The 13,830-nt window shown below is 39.7% G+C and overlaps 1 pseudogene; it reads left to right on the top strand.

The window, feature by feature from the left end:
• Window positions 1-1,988: 1,988 nt before the first annotated feature.
• LOC134758798 (large ribosomal subunit protein eL8-like) lies at window positions 1,989-9,527 on the top strand (annotated as a pseudogene).
• Window positions 9,528-13,830: the final 4,303 nt, after the last annotated feature.

Below are 13,830 nucleotides of genomic sequence, written 5' to 3'. Positions count from 1 at the left end.
GTTGACTTCTAAACTCTTATAATTCTTCTTTTAAAATTAATTTTATCTTTAACAAAGAGATACATTTATAAAGTTTTAAAATTCCAAAGAATTCCACAAGGCTTTTAATCAAATTAATCACCCCAGTTTCCCAGGGACAGTTCTGATGTGTATGAGTCAGCTTGAGCTGCCACAACAAATACCATAGACTGGGTGACTTAAACAACAGACTTTTATGTATTTTTTCACCATTCTGGAGAATGGACATCTGAGATTGGGACACCAGCATGGTGGAGTTCTCGCGAGGGCTGTCCTCCTGGCTTGCAGATGGCCGCTTCTCACTATATGTTTGCATATGTACATGAAGAGACAGCTATCTATCTCTTCCTCTTCTTATGAGGACACAGTCCTATAGGATTAGGGACCCATCATTATGACTTCACTGAACCCTAAGTACTTCCTAAAGACCATCTCTCCAGATACAATCACATTGGAGGTTAGGGCTTCAACATATAAACTTGGGGTGGTGGGGGTGGGGGGCATGACTTAATTAATAGCACAATTTATGCCTATTATCCCAGAGTAATTATTAACAGTGACCCCTTTCACTCTCAAAAATGTCTCAGTTGGATGGAAAATGACCATCCCAAGTCCCAACTTCATCCAATCCCAATTCCTCTTCCCCAGAAGCAACTACTTGCCATTTGTTATGACTTCCTCTATTTGGCTACAAACGTCTAAAAATCATGATTATACCAGGTGCATCAGTTGAAATTTGTGTTTGGATGGCGGGGCATGGTGGCTCACATCTGTAATCCCAGTATTTTCGGAGGCTGAGGCAGGTGGATCACCTGAGGTCTGGAGTTCGAGACCAGCCTGGCCAACATGGTGAAACTCCGTCTCTACTAAAAATACAAAAAGTTAGCTGGGCGTGGTGGCGGGCATCTGTAATCCCAGCTACTCAGGAGGCTGAGGCAGGAGAATTGCTCGAACCTGGGAGGCAGAGGCTGCAGTGAGCTGAGGTTGTGCTATTGCACTCCAGCCTGGGCAACAAGAATGAAACTCCGTTTCCAAAACAAAAAAAACAAAAAAAACTGCGTTTGGATACTAATTTAGAGACCAAGGGGGAATATCACTGACTTAAACAAATAGAAAGGAGTGCCTGAGAGGTAAGTTGCATGAAGATTTATTCATCTGAAAATAAATTTTCCTACCTCTAAATTTTGTTAGAATTTTATATCCAACCAAAATCTCAGCAAAGTGAGGGGATAGGAAAAGTTGTGTCCTTGTTGAGACATGATACGTACATCTCCCTTCAGGGTAGGATTTGCTACCCAAGCTGTCAGATCTAGTGGGAAACGTTCAGCTGCAGAGAGCTACCTGGCCCACCAGAACGCCTTCCCAGGTCAATGGCATCCAATACCCTGTCAAAAAAGGGGTATAAAGGCCATTTACACCCACCTGGGATTGCTCTGGTAGGCCATATGTGCTCCGGAGCGCCACAGAGGGTTAGCCAAGGTCTTGCCAAGGTTTCCTCACAGATGGACTTCTTTTTCTGCCCAGTTCTTCTTTTCCTTATCTTTCTTCCTCAGGTGTTGATCTTTAATAAACATCTTGTACTCCAAACTGCATCTCAGCATCTGCTTCCAGAAAAACCAACCTGTACCAAATGAGTAACACAGTTCAAAATTCAAAAGGTGCAAAAAAAAAAAAACAAATATATATATTTGCAAAATTCAAAAGGTGCAAAAAACTAAAAATATATATGTTTGTTAAAAATATATATATATTCACTATATATATATTCACTATATATATATATATATGTATATATATAGTGAAACCTCTCCCTCTCTCCATTCAATTCTAGTTACCAATTCCCCTGGCCAAAGTCAACCCATGTGACCAGGTTCTTGTGCATATTTCCAGAAATTTTCTATGGGTATATAAGAAATGGTGTGTGCATGTAACTTATAAGAAAATATGGCTCTCTCTTCCTGCCACCCAAGATGCCGAAAGGAAAGACGGCCAAGGGGAAGAAGGTGGCTCCGGCCCCTGCTGTCGTGAAGAAACAGGAGGTTAAGAAAGTGGCGAGTCCCCTGTTTGACAAAAGGCCTAGGAATTTTGGCACTGGACAGGACATCCAGCCCAAAAGAGACCTCACCCGCTTCATGAAATTGTCTGTATCAGGCTATATCAGGGTGCAGTGGCAGAGAGCCGTTCTCCATAAGCGGCTTGAAAGTGCCTCCTGCGTGCGATTAACCAGTTCACCCAGGCCCTGCACCTCCAAACAGCTACTCGGCTGCTTCAGCTGGCCCACAACTACAGACCAGAGACAAAGCAAGAGAAGAAGCAGAGGCTGTTCGTCCGGGCTGAGAAGAAAGCTGCCAGCAAAGGGGACATCCCCACTAGGAGACCACTTGTCCTTCAAGCAGGAGTTAACACCGTCACCACCTTGGTGGAGAACAAGAAGACTCAGCTGGTGGTGATGGCACACGATGTGGATACCATCCAGCTGGTTGTCTTCCTGCCTGCCTTATGTCGTAAAATGGGGGTCTCTTCCCCTGCATTATCAAGGGGAAGGCAAGACTGGGACGTGTAGTCCACAGGAAGACCTGCACTACTGTTGCCTTCACGCAGGTGAACTCGGAAGACAAAGGAGCTTTGGCTAAGCTGGCGGAAGCTATGAGGACCAACTTCAACAACAGATAACGATGAGATCCACCGTCACTGGGAAGGCAATGTCCTGGGTCCCAAATCTGTGGCTCACATTGCCAAGCTTGGAAAGGCAAAGGTTAAAGAACTTACCGGCCGGGCGCAGTGGCTCACGCCTGTAATCCCAACACTTTGGGAGGCCGAGGTGGGCGGATCACGAGGTCAGCAGATCGAGACCATCCTGGCTAACACGGTGAAACCCAGTCTCTACTAAAAAGACAAAAAAATAGCCGGGCATGGTGGCGGGAGCCTGTAGTCCCAGTTACTCAGGAGGCTGAGGCAGGAGAATGGCGTGAACCCGGGAGGCAGAGCTTGCAGGGAGCCGAGATCATGCCACTGCACTCCAGCCTGGGAGACAGAGTGAGATTCTACCTCAAAAAAAAAAAGCTATATTTTGGAGGTTTCACATTAGTACATAAAATGTATCATCAATAATGAAACCTATGGGATACAACAAAAGCAGTCCTAAGAGGAAAGTTTATAACAACACACACGTACATCAAAAAAGAAGAAAGACTGTAAAATTTGTGACAGTGAAAAAAAAATTTTTTAAGTGGAAGATCCCAAATAAACCATCTAACATTACACCACAAGGAACTAGAAAAAGAACAAAACACACATTTTTGTTTTCTTTGAGACATGGTTTCATTCTGTCACCCAAGCTGGTGTGCAGTAGTGCAACTGGCTCACTGCAGCCTCTACCTCCCAGGTTCAAGCGATCCTCCCACTTCAGTCTCCCAAATAGCTAAGACCACAGGTGTGTGCCACCATTTCCAGCTAACTTTTTATTTTTTGTAAAGACAGGGTCTTGCTGTGTTCCCCAGGCTGGTGTTGAACTCCTGGGCTCAAGAGATCTTCCCACCTCACCCTCCTAAAGCATTAGGATTACAGGTGTGAGCCAGCATGCCTGGCCTAAACATGAAATTAAACAGAAGGAAGAAAACAATAAAAAGCAGAACAGAAATAAATCAAATTAAGCACAGAAAAGCCATAGAAAGAATCAACAAAACTAACAGTTTTTTTGAAAAAATAAACAAAATTGACAAACCCTTAGCTAATTTAACTAAGGGAAAAAAAGAAGACTCAAATAAATCAAAAATGAAAGTGAAGAAATTGCAATAGATGCCTCAGAAATAAAAAGGATTATAAGAGATTATTATGAACAATTATTTGCCAACAAATTGAATAACCAGAGGAAATAAAGTCTTAGAAACATACAACCTACTAAGACTGAGTCAGGAAGAAACAGAAAACCTGGACAGACCAATAATAAAGAGAGAGATTGAAGAAGTAGTCAGAAACCTCCCAACAAAGAAAACCAGGGTCTGATGGCTTCACAGCTGAATTCTACCAAACATTCCAAGAGGAATTAATACCAGTACTTCTTAAACTCTTCTGAAAAATAGAGCCCCTCTTTTTTTTCCATCCTGGCTAACACAGTGAAACCCTGTCTCTACTAAAAATACAAAAAATTAGCTGGGCGTGGCAGCATGCGCCTGTAGTCCCAGCTGCTGGGGAGGCTGAGGCAGGAGAATGGTGTGAACCCAGGAGGCGGAGCTTGCAGTGAGCCGAGATCGCCCCACTGCACTCCAGCCTGGGTGATAGAGCAAGACTCCACCTCAAAAAAAAAAAAAAAAAAAGAAAGAAAGAAAAAGAAAAATAGAGCCTGAAGAAGTATATTTCCAAACTCATTTTATGAGGCCTGCATCACCTTGATACCTATGCCAGACAAAGATATCACAAGAAAGTAAAACTACTGACCAATTTATCTGATTAAAATTCATGCAAAAATTATCAATAAAATATTAGCAAACCCAATCCAACAAAACTTTGAAACAATTATACATCATGATGAAGTGGGATTTATCCCTGGCATGCATGGCTGGTTCAACATATGCAAATCAATCAATGTCATACATAACATTAACAGAATGAAAGACAAAGATCACATGATCATCTCAACTGGTACAGAAAAAGCATTGGACAAAGTCCAACATCCTTTCTTGATAAAAGTTCTCAACAGTTTAGGTATAGAAAAAAACTTTCAACGTAATAAAGGCCACTTACAAAAAATTCACAGCTAACATAATCAATGGGGAATAACCGAAATATTTACCACTAAGACCTGGTACAAGGCAAGGATGCCCAATCACCTTCCCTTATAAATACAATCCTAAAATTCAAATGGAGCCATAAACAATCCCAGACAGCCAAAACAATTCTGAAAAGGAAAAACACAGTTGGAGGCATTACACTCCTGACTTAAAACTATATTGCAAAGCTATAGAAATCAAAACAGTAGGGTACTGGCATAAAAGCAGACACATATACTAGGAGAACAGAATGGAGAGCCCAGAAATAAATCTGAACATATACAGTCAACTAATTTCTAACAAGGACACCAACAAGGCAAATGGAGAGAAGATAGTTGCTTCAATGAATGATGCCTGGGAAAACTAGAATTCTACATGCAAAGAACAAAATTAGACCCATATCCATCATATACCATACACCAGAATCAACTCAAAATGGATAAATGACATAAATATAGGATCAGAAAGTATAAAACTCCTAGAAGAGAACATAGGGGGAAATCTCCTAGATATTGGCCTCAGCAATAGCTTTTTGTATATCACACCGAAATCTCAGACCTAAAAAGTAAAACTAAATAAATGGTATTATATCAAACTAAAAAGCTTCTGCACAGCAGAAAAAAAAATGAAACAGCAGCCTATGGATTAGGAAAAAGTATTCGCAAACCATATATCTGATAAGGGGTTAATAACCAAAATTCATAAAAAACTCATACAACTAAATAGGGGGGAAACAACCTGTTTATAAACTGGGCAAAAGAGATGAGTAGCCTTTTCTCCAAGGGAGAAATAAGAGTTTCCAATAGGTATATAAAAAGGTGCTCAATATCATTAATTATCATGGAACTGCAAATGAAAACTACTGTGAGATATCATCTCTCACCTGTTAGGATGGACATTATCAAAAAGTCAAAAGATAACAAATGTTGGCAAGGGCGTGGAGAAAAGAAAATTTTTGTACACTGTTGGGGGATTGCAGATTGGTGCAGCCATTATGGAAAAGAGTACAGAGGTTTCTAAATAAATTAAAAATAGAACTACCACATGACCCCACAATCCCTCTTCTGGGCATATGATATACCTAAAAGAAATGAAATTACCACCTCATAAAGATATCTACACTCCCGTGTTTATTGCAGCGTTACAATAGTCAAGCTATGGAAACAACCTAAGTCTCTGTGAACAAATGGATAAAGAAACTGTGGTACACATGTACAGTGGAATATTATTCTACCCTAAAATGGAATGAGACCTTGCCATTTATCACACATGGATGAACCTGGAGGACATTATACAAAGTGAAGTAAGCCAGATACAAAAAGAAAAATATGGCAGGATCCTGATCTCACTTACATGTAGCATCAAAAAAATAAGTTAAATATTTAGAGATAGGGAACAAAACAGTGGTTAACAGAGATGGGGTGGGGAGGACATGGGGAGATATAGGTCCAAAGGTACAAAACAGCAGATATGTGGGGCAAACAAGTTTAGAGATCTGATGTACAACATGAGGACTGTAGGTAACAAAATTAGACTGGATATGGGATTCATGCTAAGACTGTAGATTTTAGCTGCTCCTGTCAAAAAAGCAAAAGAAAATGGGTAATTATGTGAAATGATGGATGTGTTAATTTGCTTCACTATAAGAACTTCTTTACAAAACATATATATAAAACCATAATAACATCATGTTATGTCTTAGACATGCACAATTTCTTTAAGTATCTTTATTTTTAATTGGTATTCCATTACAGAGATGTAACATAATTTATTTGGTGGACATTTAAGTTATATCAAAGCTTTTCCTATTACACACAATGCTGAACTGAATAATCTGTGTGTGTTCAAGCCCTGTGAGTGTGTGCATAAAAGAAAAAATCCTAGAATTTTTCTAGGTCAAAATGCTAAACAGTCATAACTTTGATAGATATTGGTAAATTGCCCTCCATCTACGCTGCACCGATTCACACTCCCTTGGAAAACATATGAGAGCCTATTTCTCCATACCCTTCCTTTATGTGTATAACTGAATTAAGAAAGTACCATATTAAATATAAACAAAAACTAGCCAAGTGCAGTGGCTCACACCTATAATCCCAATGCTTTGGGAGGCCAAAGCACGAGAATTGCTTGAGGCCAAGAGTTCAAGACCAGCCTGCGCAATATAGTTAGACAATTTTTTTTAATTAGCCAGGAGTTGTGGTGTGCTCCTTTAGACCTAGCTACTCAGGTTGCTGAGGCAGGAGGATTGCTTGTGCCCAGAAGTTCGAGGCTGCAGTGAGCTATGATCGCACCACTGTACTCCAGCATGGGCAACAGAATGAGACCCTGTCTCTATATAATAAGAATAATATAATAAAGATATAAATTTAAATATAACTTTAAGTGTTTTAAAATTAAAATATAAATTTAAAGTGTTGGGATAAAATTTAAACTGTTGGGATAAAAATATATAGTGTTCTAATATTTTCTTTCCAGGCCCTATTAGGTCATCTTGTGTCATCTTGGTTATGTCTCACCTTACTTTGGAAGCCAATGGTTTGCTAAACTGAAGAGTTTTCTGAGATCAGGGATCAGACCTGAACAGTAGTTGTTCAAGTAACATTTATGAAATGGACAAAGTAATGGCAAAAAAAAGAAAGAAACCAGGTAGCCATAAATGCAAATATATGGTACGCCTCATTGTAAGTGCATATTTTACTATAAATATGTGTAAGAGTTGTGTCCATAAGTAAAGTATATATTAGTAAAGAGATATGTGTGTGAGTAAAACACACACACACACACACACACACACACACACAGACACACAGGACCTAATGCACAAATTCTTTTACTGAGTATATAATCAAAATATTTTAAACATCTCTTTGCCCACATCAATAAATTTCTATCAATCTTGCTTTCTGGGAGTCAAAATCTATGATATGCCTCTTTAGATTAAGTAGATTTTTATAAAACCTCTCCACCTATTCTGCCAAAAACTACTCCCATCTTCAGCATATTCCACTGAAATGTGTATCACTTTGCCATCCACACTTCACATATGTCCAGTTCATTTTTGATCAGCAAAGATTTCTTAAGCTCCTATTATGTATGCTACCCTGGGGCTTCATGTGCATAATAAAAACCTTGGTGTTCATAACCCCTTATCTTAACCCAGACACTTCCTTCTAGTAATTCCAAGTCTTTAGATAAACTCTTTCAAGCAACTGCCAATCAATAAATACCACTCCCTGGAGTTCTCCCGCCTTTCTAGACCAAACCAGTGTACGTCTTGCATGTACTGATTGATGTATTATGTCTCCCTAAAACATATAAAACCAAACTGTAGCCTAACCACTTTAGGCACGCATTCTCAGGACCTTCTGTGTCACAGGCATGCCCTTAACCTTGGCAAAATAAACTTCTAAATTGATTGAGACCTGTCTTGAATACTTTTTGGTTTATAGCTTCAATGCTGGCAAACTGACCATATTCAGTACCTCCCTATCGTTTTTCTATCTTGACATTTGATTCCACGATTATTACATGTAAAGTGATTATGCTCGAATTTTCATCAATTATAAAATACATTGCCCATTCTCCTGTCTGCTTTTTTTTCTCTTCCTTCTCTATTCACTTTGTCACATAAATGGACTGATCCTGCAAAAAGATGTACATGGCTAATATTGTGAGATATTAATTTATATATTTAGCCCTCTCAGTATTTCTCCTTTGCTCTTTCTTATGCTGCATGCCTCAGGGGAGGTTTGTGGTAAGGTGGAAAGTGAAGAACCAACTTTCTAGCCCTGTTTCCTAAACTATATGCCTCAGAGCAAGGATAGCATTTTTTTTAAGAAGCAGCAGAATGTCTGAAAAGAGGAGGATGGAGCAAAGCATTCGTTCAAGCTGAGAGGAGCAGAAAGAAACTCTTGTGGATCCTGAAGCAGTGGGAACCAGGGAACTGGAGTGAGGCCACAGCCAGTTGGGTTTCCTGTGCATTATAGAGTGAAGACATACAAATATAGAAAATTGACATCACAGTGAAAATTGCCAACTTGACTACCAGAATGGTGCTTCTGGTCACTGCACAACACCCTCCACAATCTCCATGAAATCCTGCTGAGGGAGGATATACCCAAGAGTAACTGATGTAAAATCCTCCCACATCCTGCAGGCTGATCGCTCAGAAACCAAATTAAATTTATATATAAAAAACAGATACAGTTTGTTTTTGAGCTCCTGAATTTTGTATCCTAAAAGATATACCACCTACAATGGAAATAACTGAGTTGCTCTGGATATAGAAAGTCAAGATCGTGTCTTAGTGCTATTATTTTCCTCCATGGCATAGGAGACAATGTGGATAGTCCTGATGTGGAATGAAGCAATGAATAATGATGCTTGCATTTTCCCTATCAGGGAATCGAAAATTATTTCCTTCTTACTTTACCCATGACCTGCATCGGATAAGATGCTTTTGTTATAGCTTTCCATTTTAGTCAGATTTGCTGACAATAATGTTGATAATTTGCCTAGCTACACTTAAATTTGCCATTTTCCTCATTGGAGCACCTATTCGCCAAAGGCTGTTAGCTTAATAATTAGTGGCCCGTTCTTGACCCTGATGTGGCCATTCATTTATCTTTTAGAATAGTTTAAATGTTTTGAGATAAATGGTTTTCTTTTCCTTTTCTGACATCTGATCTTTATCTTTCTTGCAGGGAATTGCCTTTCCAAAAAGACAAATCACCCTAACATATGTCAGAAGAATAGCACTTTTTGGTTGTTATTGTTTTGCTTTCTTTTATTTTGGACATCAGGTGCTTGCAGACAGTTGGGTTACTTGTACTCCTGAATTCAGGGCTTGCTATCATGCCCCTCTCATTTTATTTTATTTCTTTTATCACTGACTACCACTTCCATTCCCTCTTTCCCCCATAGGCTCTAAATGGATTCAATATAAGTCTTCAAATATGCATGCATCCTCTATCTGTGTGTGTTTAATTCAACTCAGTGATACAGTGCCTTAGATCTCATTCTGTTTCTTACTGTTTCAGTCAACATTGTTTTCTATCTATCCATGGTGCAATATGCACAGTTAAGAAAACAGAAAACAAACTAGGCATTTCAGCAGAGAGAATTTAATACAGAAAATTGGTTATACAGATGTTAGAGGCCTGAGAGAAAAACAAAAAGAGGATACAGGAAACCAAAAATAATATTGACAGTAAGCAGATAACACCCATACAGCTGGGGAAGCAGAGGAAAAACTAGAAATTAGCGAATCCTAGAAGCTCAGAGAAGATGCACGGAGCTGGGATTCAGACCTCTTGGGGTGGAGGGCCTCAAATATAGAGTAAGACTCCAGGAGCCCGAGAAGAGAACAGCTGCCGGGGTGCGAGCGCTAAGCAGAGATTCTGGACACTTAACGGTGCTGAGGTGACAGTGGAGTTCAGGCCCAGCCAGAGGGACTTTGAGGAATATCCTGACCCCTTAGTTGAGATCCTTTTGTAAAAGGCCATGTCCTGGAAGTGGGGGCAAAACTGAAAAAACCTACCCTAAAGCCTAACACGAAGCCTCAACAGAATCAAAGCAATGTGCTGGTGATTTAACTGCTGCCAAAACAAAACTCAACACTTTTTAGAGGATCATAGCATAATCCAAAGCTTCTACAGTCTATGTCAATAATATTTGCAGTACAATTTTTAAAAACTTGTAGATATGCAAAGAAGAAAAACGTGTCTGATAAGAAATAAAGCAGTCAATGAAGCAGACCCAGGAACAATCTATATATCAGGTCTTAAAATAACTGTGATTAATAGCTTTTAAATACATTAGATTCCTAGTTCCAGCTCTGACATGTGAAGAGCATAAAAGGTGTCATTCCTGTTCTTAACAATAACAGGGAAAAAACGCTGAAAAAATGCAAAATCGATGACTTTTCTTGGACTCATTAGACAACTGAGTCGACAGAGAAAACCACCATCCTGAAATCTAAAGAGACATTTGAATACAAACACACACACAGACACACACACACACACATACACACACACACAACTAAGTTTATGTTTACCTGGAGCAGAAGCCACTGGAGCTATAAACTGGTAGTAACACACAAGTAGTAATTTTGACAAACTGTTGAGAGCTGAGTGTAGATTAGCATAAGAGTGAAAAATTCCTGGGGGCTACAGTCTGAGACATAACCTTTCATAGATTTTACTTCCTCAAACCCAACTGAGTTCTTATGGTCAACAGTCAAGAAAGATCCCCTTGTGGCTCTAGCAGGAGAAGGGGAATTATAACCATTTATAACCATATGCCCAGATCCTTGCCTAGCATTACTGTCTCACCTACTCAGGAGAGGAGAGTGATGGCTAAGTAATACTCGTGAAGGACATTGTCCAGGAACACAGGCCTACTATGAAAATGAAATTTAATTATAATATTATAGATAACTTCCCCTCCCCTACACCTTACCACCATATCAACAGCCTCCAGTATAATAACAATGAATTATATCTGAAAGAACTGCAATGTGCAGATTCTATTTAAGAAGGCATTCTGGCCGTGTGTGGTGGCTCACACCTGTAATCCCAGCACTTTGTGAGGCTGAGGTGGTCAGATCACTTTAGCTCAGGAGTTCAAGACCAGCCTGGGCAATATAACGAAACCCCATCTCCATTAAAAGTACAAAAATTGGCCAGTCATGGTGGCATATGCCTGTAGTCCCAGCTAGTGGGGAGGCTGAGGTGGTAAGATTCCTTGAGCCCAGGAGGTTGAGGCTACAGTGAGCTGAGATTGCACCACTGCACTCCAGCCTTGGTGACAGAGCGAGATGCTGTCAAAAAAAAAAAGAGGGAGTTCTTAGAGAAGCCCAAAGACCACAGAGGAGAAATCATGGACACTGGAGTAATTTGAAGCCTCTGGCACCTACAGCTACAGAAGCATTAAATACAACCCAACTATTAGCCAGATCAACATAAAACTTCACAATAAAGACCTATTTAACCTCAATTCTTATTATCCAACCTAACATAGCTAACTTTAAACAAAAAATTACAAGACATGTCAAAAGAAAGAAAAAAAACACAGTCTGAAAAGACAAAACAAGCACCAGAACCAGACTCAGATATGACACAGACTTTGGAATTACCATATAGGGAATTTTAAATAACAATGATTAATATGTCAAGGGCTCTAATGAAAAAAGTAGACAACATGAAAAGCAGATGTAAGCAGAGATGTAATTTAATGTAGGCAGAGAGAGAGAGAAACTCTAAGAAAGAAACAAAAAAGAAATGCTAGCAAAAAAAAAAAAAAAAACACTGTAACAGAAATGAAGAATGACCTTGATGGGCTCACTAGTACACTGGAGATGAATAAGGAACAACCAGTGAGTTTGAAGACAGGTCAACAAAAACTTCCCAAACTGAAATGCAAAGAGAAAAAAGAATAGGAAAATAAAAAAAAACAGAATAGAACATCCAAAAACATGGGATAATTTCAAAAGGTGAAATATATGCATAATTGAATAACAGAAGAAAAAAGAGAGAATGGAGCAGAAGAAATATTTGAAATAATCATAGTCAAGAACTTTCCAAAATGAACGATAGACACCAAACCACAGATCCAGGAAGTTCAGAGAACATCAAGCAGTACCCAAAAAGTCTACATCTAGGCATCGCATACTCAAACTGCCAAAAACCAAACACTTGAAAACAGCCAGGGGAAGACAAATAAATTTTTAATGGGCAGAACGAATAAAAACATGGAGTATTTTAAAACATAATTTAAATCTATAAAAAAAATCAAATGATAAACTGCAAAATATGAAATCTGAAATTTAAAATCCTTTGGATGCCGCTTAACAGCCAACTAAACTCAGCAGAAGACAGCATGAGTAAACTTCAAGCAGATCAATAGACAGTATTGAAACAAGAGCAGAGATGAAAAATAATGAAAATAGAGCAGAGCAGAAGAGAAATGTGAGACACAGTCAGAAGATCTCCAAAGGGTAGGAGAGAATTTGATAAAGCCAGTACTTAAAGAAATCCTGGCTGAGAACAATCCAAAACTGATTAACTACATCAATCTAGAGAGTCAAGAAGTTCGAAGAACACTAAGCAGGAAAAATAAAAACAGACCTACACCTATGCACATTATAATCAAAGTGGAGAAAAACAAAGTTAGAGAGAAAATCGTAAAAGTAGGCTGGGCGTGGTGGCTCACGCCTATAATCCCAGCACTTTGGGAGGCTGAGGCAGGTGGATCACCTGAGGTCAGGAGTTCAAGAGCAGCCTGGCCAACATGGCGAAACCCTGTCTCTACTGAAAACACAAAAATTAGCTAGGCATGGTGGTGTGCTCCTGTAATCCCAGCTACTCTGGAGGCTGAGACAGGAGAATTGCTTGAACCCGGGAGGCAGGGGTTGCAGTGAGCCAAGATCGCACCATTACACTCCAGCCTGGGTCACAAAGTGAGACTCTGTTAAAAATTACATGTTATCTTCAGTGGGAAAATGCAAATTACAGTTAACTTCTCAATAGAAACAATGGAAGCCAGAAGACAATGAAGAGACAGCTTAATGTTTAGAAACAGTCAACCTATACAGTGAAAACTTCTTTCAAAAATGAAGGCAGGCTCCACGCCTGTAATCCTAGCACTTTGGGAGGCGAAGGCTGGTGGATGGCTTGAGCCCAGGAGTTTGAGAGCAGCCTGGCCAACATAGTGAAACCCCATTTCTACAAAAAACACAAAAATTAGCCAGGCATGGCAGCACACACCTGTAGTCCCAGCTATTCAGGAGGCTGAGGTGGGAGAATCACATGAGCCTGGAAGGTCGAGGTTGCAGTGATTCCAGACTGTGCCACTGCATTCCAGCCTGAGCGTTGAAGTGAGACCCTATCTCAGTAAAAGAAGGAGAGAAGAAAGAAGAGGAGGAGGAGGAGGAGGAAGAAGGAAAGAAGAGGAAGGAGAAGAAGAAGAAAGTGGCAAAGTAAATAAGTTGTCAGACATTCTCAGACAAACAAAGGCTTAAAGAGCTCTTCACCATTGT

This window comes from Gorilla gorilla, chromosome 6, assembly GCF_029281585.2.
Source record: "Gorilla gorilla gorilla isolate KB3781 chromosome 6, NHGRI_mGorGor1-v2.1_pri, whole genome shotgun sequence".
Classification (NCBI taxonomy): domain Eukaryota; kingdom Metazoa; phylum Chordata; class Mammalia; order Primates; family Hominidae; genus Gorilla; species Gorilla gorilla.
Note: the sequence above shows the minus strand (reverse complement) of the source record. Positions and strands in the feature narration are given on the sequence as shown.